The following is a 6,893-nucleotide window of genomic DNA, read 5'->3' as shown; positions in this document are numbered from 1 at the left end:
GATTTAATAAGTTCAGTTGCTCCATCTTCTAGTTCACTAACTTCTCCATCTTCTAACTTCTGCCTGTTCAACTCTGTTGAATGTTTCTCGCACTTTCTAATTCAGTTGTTATATTTTTTACTTTCAGTAATTGTCGTCGGGGTTTTCTTGTTTTTGATTTTTGATGTTTTCCTTATTGAGTTTTTCCTTGTGTTCCTCAATTTGTTTTCTGATCTCTGGTAGTTTGTTTTCAGTGTTCTTTTTGTTTGTTTTAACACTGTCATGGCTTTATTAAAAACATGGTTACATAAAAGTCTTCACTTAAAAGTTTTTGAGGAGAGATTCTTGAGGAACTTGACACATTCTATACATACTGCCATACAAAGAGCATTAAAATAGGACCAAAAACCTCTACAAAATATAAAACCCATTCTTACTTATTGGTATGAAGATATCACCCACAACCTAAATAAGTTGAAAACGTTAAGAACTCTATTTTTTATTGTACAGTAAGATGATTGATGGTGGTGGTGGTGGTTGTGTGTCGTGGAGTTGGTTCTGACTCATAATGACCCTGCATAGGATTTCCTGAGGCTGTAAATCTTTATGGAAGCAGAAAGCCTCATCTTTCTCCTGTGGAATACGTAGTTTCTAACTGCTGACTTTGAGGTTAGCAGCCCAACTCATAACCACTGTACTACCAGAGCTCCTTAAGATGATTGATAAGACAGCCTATATATACACTGAATTAAAAAAAAAAAGCACACAAGCTTACATACATACAGTCCCTTCCTCTTCAATGGCTGCTCAGAGCTGCTTCCTGTGTTCCTGTTACATTCCCTAAGCATTTTCTATTTTTTCCATGATTTTTTTTCTTAGTAGGATAAATTATTTTTTCTTCATGTTTTCCTTCTCTTGTGATTTTTTGTCACACTCTTTTTTTGTTGAAGTTGGGCCATTTGATATTTAATAAGAGACATTTTTAAAGTCTAAATTTCCTGAAAGCCACTAGAGAGCACTCTTGTCATTATGTTTTTTTTCAATGCTGAGTGAAGTCTTTTGAATGAGTGTTTACCAGGTGCTCAAAGTCTCTGAGTGTTTATTCTGATTCTAAGGTGGCTGACTTTGCTGGTATGATTGCTCTATTTGCCTTCTGAGGGTTCACTGTGTTGCTGGGTGTAACCTGGGGTTTGGCTTCCTTTTTCAACCTGAGTTTGTAATGTTTATAACTCTACAGCTCAACATGCATACATGAGAGTTTTTCTGATGGCTACAGATGCTGTCATAAATAGTGGTGGTGGTAGTTGTGTGCCACAGAGTTGGTTCTGAATCAGAATGACCCTGTGTAGGGTTTCTGAGACTGTAAATCTTTACAGGAACAGAAAGTCTCATCTTTCTCCTGTGAAGTGGCTGGTAGATTTGAACTACCAACTTTGCTGCTACCAGGGCTATAAACAGTAGGACTTGGTTTTCCCAAGGCAAAAGTGAAGAGTGTTTTGTTTTTCCCTCATGACTGTCCCTGGTGCAGGCTTTCCCACAATCTTGCTGTTGTGGGAATCAGTTGTTTCCCTCTGTGTTACTAGTTTGATGTATTTTTCTCACCCTGACTTAAAAGTTGGGATGTGTGTACTCCCACTATTTCTAGGTCCTAGAACCCATATGCCTTGGGACTGGGGAAGATTCAATTGCACTCACTTACACTACCTTGTAAGGAGCTCTGGTAGCAGAGCGGTTACGAATCAGGCTGCGAACCTTAAAGTCAGCGGTTCGAAACTACCAGCCACTCTGCGGAAGAAAGATGAGGTTTTCTACTCCCGTAAAGATTTACGCCCTCAGAAACCCTGTACAGGGTTACTATGGGTTGGAACCGACTCGACGGCACTTAACAACAACAACAACAACAACACTACCTTAGTCTCCCTTTGTCCTGGCCTGGGGTTAGTATCTTTATAAAATGGTAGAGTTTTAAAAATTGTTTTTAAAAACTACTGTGTTTATTGGTCAATTCAGGTTTCTCTTTCCTTGGACCAATTCTGTTTTGCTGGAAAATCATCTATTTCCTCTAGCTTTTTAAAAACATTGATCTAGAGTTGGAGATAATGATGACATGCTCTTATAAATCTTTTGATATCTCCCATACTGTGATAATTTATTTTTTTCATAGTTAATATTGTGAATATTAATTGTCTGCCTTTTTATTAATAAGAGCTCAATTAGTTGATATACTTTCTTTTGTAGAAATAATTTGCACTGTTGTTATGTGCCATCAAGTCAGTTCTGCCTCCTAGAAACCCTGTATAGGGTTTCTGAGTAGTGACTGGTGGGTTTTAACCACTGATCTTGTGGTTAGCAGTCCAGTGCTTATCCTATAGTGCCACACCAGGCCCTCCAAAATAGCTTATTTATTTTTCCTCTCTATTTATTATGTGTGTTTTCTTTCTCATTAAATTAACTTTTAACTCTATTAATCCCTCCATCTATGTAGAACACTGGACTGGTAACCACAAGATTAATGGTTCAAACCCACCAACAACTCCTTGGAAACCCTATACAGAGTCACTATGAATTGATACCAACTCAATTGCACTAACAAAACCCCCCAAACAACCATCTATGCATTTTCTTTTGGTTTATTTTATTACTTTATTTCTAATTTACTACTTTGAATACTCAAATTATATCTGTTATTTTACTATGGGGCTCTGGTAGCGTAGTGGTTATGTATCGGGCTGCGATCTGCAAGGCCAGTAGTTCGGAGACTACCAGCTGTTCCGTGGGAAAAAGATGAAGCTTTCTGCTCCCATAAAGATTTATAGCCTCAGAAACCCTATGCAGGGTCTCTATGAGTCGGAACTGACTCCACGGCAAACAACAACAGCAACAATTTTAGGCTCTGGCTTGAATAATAAATACAATTATACATCTGTTGAATAATGTTTTTATGTGGCTTTTACTTTTTTTTTTAACACGTTCATTTTTTTTCCATTTTGTTCTTAAATTCAAACAACTTGTTTTTATACATCGTGTTAACTCATATTTTTTTCTTTGAACCTTTGACTCTTCTTTGAGTTTTTTTAAAAAAATTAATATGCACTCAGCAATTTCTTTGAGGTTATGTGTAATGAAAGCCCCTTCAGTGTTTCTTTTTGGTAATTACCCTTTTAAAAGTATTCTTAATTCTTCTTTTGCTGTTATTTTATTTTACCATACACACACACACACACACACATATATATATATTTTTATTTTTATTTTTTACAGATTTTTATTGTGTCATCTAAACCAGTTCCTTTCCATTGTTACTCATCTCCAAATGTAACTGGCCAACTGTATATGCTATAAGGAGAAAGTGGGTTGCTGAAGAAGAGGAAGAGAAATAATTTAGATCGTTCTAAATGTCTACTTCAAATGTTGAAATCTCTTTCCTTACATATGTCATTTCCATTTTCTTCTATGAGTTCTGTAGGTAATGCACTTTTTGTATTATGATTTGAACTCTTTACTCCTGTCCATCTCTCACCCAGATATCCTTGGAAGTTCTGCTTTCTTGGATCAGAAGTTGTATTATCAAAATCAAAAAGCAGAGATTAACATTCCTCTGCTGTTAAATGGATTCCGACTCCAGTGTCCCCATAGGGCAGAGTAGATCTAGCTCATAGCATTTCCAAGGTTATATATCTTGATAGTAACAGATTGCTAGATCTTTCTCCTGTGGCAATGGGTTTGAATCACTGACCTTTGGGCCAGAAGCAAAGCACATTAACCAGTGTGCTACCAAGTCTTCTTCAGTTACATCATACATAGCAGAAATGGCCTGGTAATATGGTCCCTCCTTCAATCCCACACACCTGCTTTTCTCTGGGGTTGGAATGAATCACTACAGGGACAAACTGTGTTTCTCCAGGATTCTGTCCATATCTTCAGATCTCAGCAATCAACACAGTATCAGAAACAATACATTGATAGTTTTAAACATGCATTTGAGGTATTCTGTGTGCGACTCAAGGATGGGTTAGGTAGTTCTACAATTTCCTTTGACTTAATCCAGATATTAAGGGATTTGTTTTTGCCCTGTTTCCCATTAAACATTTCTGAGAGCAGCCAAAAAGCAGGTGAGTAGACTTTCACTGTCTGCTGCATTTACTTTATAGTAAAATATTAACGAAGTAGCCCTGGTGGCACTGTAAGATAAGCACTGGACTGTTAATCACAAGGTCATCAGTTCACAACTCAGCAGCAACTCTGTGGGAGAGAGATGAGACTTTCTGCACCCGTTAAGATTTACAATGTTGGGAACCCTTTATAGGGTCACTATGAGTTGGAATCTAATTGATGGCAGTGAGTGAGAGGATGCAAAAGAGGAAGGTGATAGTGGGAGAAGGAAGACGGTTAGGAAATCTACCAGCTAGATCATCAGTCCTTGAGTTACTAAGAAAACAGTATTCAGCATAGATAAAAAGAGAGATAGACTGTTTGTACTGGAAGAAAATGACTTACTAGAATTGATTTTTATTATTCTTTGAAGTCTTAGAAAGCCATGGCCCAATTTATATTTATATATTATCAATTAAGGTGCTCCATATTATCAAGGTTGTGCTTATTCATCTCTGGCATCTGCCTCACTACTTCTGTTAGTGAAGATTGAGTGTACTGTATCTCAACATTGATAACCCAAAGTCCATATCTGTTCCCAGAGGTAGTTGAATTCTTAACTGAGCATCTTCAAGTAGTTCTCAGGCTTCACATAGAATGAAGCCTCCAAATTATCTGGAAGAGATATGTACTTGTTTGTCCATTCCAAGTCCACCTTTCTGCTATTTGTTTTGTAATACTAAGGAACTCTCTTGGCACCATGAGGTAAGCAGTGGGTATACTAACCTAAAAATTTGGTGGTTCAAACTCACCAGCTACTCTGAAGGAGAAAGATGAGGCTGTCTGCTCCCATTGTTGTTGTTGTCTGCTCTGTGAGTTGATTCTGACTCACAGTGACTCTGTATATATAGGCTTTCCAAGGAGTGGCTGGTGAGTTTGAACCACTGACCCTGTGGTTCACACTGACCTTGCAGTCTGGTGCTTTATCCCATAGCAGTACATCAAGACTTTGTCTGGTCTGCTCCCATAAAGTCTCAGAAACCCTATATAGGATCAGTAGAGTCAGAATTCACTAAATGACAGTGGGTTTGGTTTTGGTTTTGTAATTGGGGTGTAAAGTCTACAAAGTATTTTTCCTTTGCAGTTGCTTTCTGTTATGTTGGCCATAAGGTGACACTAGGGAGAGAAGGAAGAGGCAAACTGTCCACTTTGTTTCCTGTTCCTGTCAGTGTGATCCTAGCAATGTCCCTTCATCCTGGCAGCACACTAAGTTCAAGTCTTCTTGAATCTTTCATTTTCTTTCTTTGAAATATGAAAACTTATTATTTTATATTCAACATCAAAACCTATCACTTTGGCCTTTCCTTCTTGCCTTTGTATAGAGACCAAAGAGAGATGTTGACTATGCTGACAACCTTAAAGTGGACTCCATAACTTTCACCAACAGCATGACTTTGTGACCAAATCTAGTAACCAGCACTTCATTGTTTTCCTCAGTAAAATTCAAGCAATCAGCTTTGGGTACTTGTTATTCTGTTCTTGATCAGCTGGACCCTGACACACTTCCTAATGGCAGAATAAGGCTGTTTAGCTTCAACACACACTTTTTCCAACACAATGCCCTATGCATAGACAGTGCCTCCAAAGATTGGTTTTCAAAGCTGTGTCCAAATGGGCTTTTTTGTGCTGTCTGACATTCCATTTTTGGTCCTGTCAGTGGCTACAGAGCTTCCTGTCAGTACAAAGACCTCGACACTTGCCCATTTTGGTTATGCTGTGACACTCAGCAAAAAAGAGCGACAACACAGGAAGATTTGAATATTTCATTGTCACATTCCAAACCAAAATCATCGTACATCGTACATCAGATGTACTACCAATCCCTCTTCAAAAGTCCAGGTTCCAAGAGGAAACTTGGCATTATGCATACACACATGGCACATAGTTTTACAGCAAAGTTTGTCATTCTTTAGGGTCAAGAATTTGCCTTAGTAGAAGTGAGTCTGGAAGTATACTATTGAAAAAAGTAAATTAGTAAATATGAAGGGAGGAAATAGAAGAGGGTTGTGGTTTCTGATTGTGTACTTCCTAACTTGGTGTGGCACAGACACAATTAACAAAAGATATTAATATTTTTTTTACATATAACTACTTTCAATTTTACTATTAGATTTCTGGAAAATTACTTGATTATATGAGATTGAGTAAAAAATTATCTGTACTCCGGTTATATTAAAATGTCTATTGGCTGCACTGTCTTATCAGTGCTTTCTGGTCACTGATGTGCAGGTGTGAATATGGACATCTGAAAACAAAATTGGACCAATACTCAAAGGAAGGTAAAAGTTTCTTAAGCAAAAATTGTTACTGGTGATGAGACATGGATTTATCACTAAGAGCCTAAAGAATGACAAACTTTGCTGTAAAACTATGTGCCATGTGTGTATGCATAATGCCAAGTTTCTGGTTGGAATCTGAACTTCTGAAGAGGGAGTGTTGCCTAGATGATGGCAGAGTATGGAATTTAAACATCCTTAATCACCAACCAACAAAAAGTTCAAAAGTCAACGATCACCTGGAAAATTGATGCTTGCAGTTTTCTGGGATAGTGCTGGAATACTATCAGGAAAAATGTACAACAATCAATGGTGCTCATTACCGTGAGATGCTCATTGAAGAGTTGAAGCCTAAACTTCAGATTCAATGTAAGAGGACTGCTATCCAAGGGCCTTGTGATCTTGCTTGACAATGCATATCCACACACCTCTGCCCATACTTGACACTCTGCAAAACTTTGTTTTCAGGTCTGATCTTGCTCTATC

General features: G+C 37.8%; 1 pseudogene; it reads right to left on the bottom strand.

The window, feature by feature from the left end:
• Nucleotides 1-5,420: 5,420 nt before the first annotated feature.
• Nucleotides 5,421-5,835, bottom strand: LOC102820816 (annotated as a pseudogene).
• Between the last annotated feature and the right edge of the window lie 1,058 nt (nt 5,836-6,893).

The sequence above is a fragment of the Chrysochloris asiatica genome, unplaced genomic scaffold (assembly GCF_000296735.1).
Source record: "Chrysochloris asiatica unplaced genomic scaffold, ChrAsi1.0 scaffold00143, whole genome shotgun sequence".
NCBI classification, from domain to species: domain Eukaryota; kingdom Metazoa; phylum Chordata; class Mammalia; order Afrosoricida; family Chrysochloridae; genus Chrysochloris; species Chrysochloris asiatica.
This window is presented reverse-complemented; position numbering and strand designations above follow the sequence as displayed.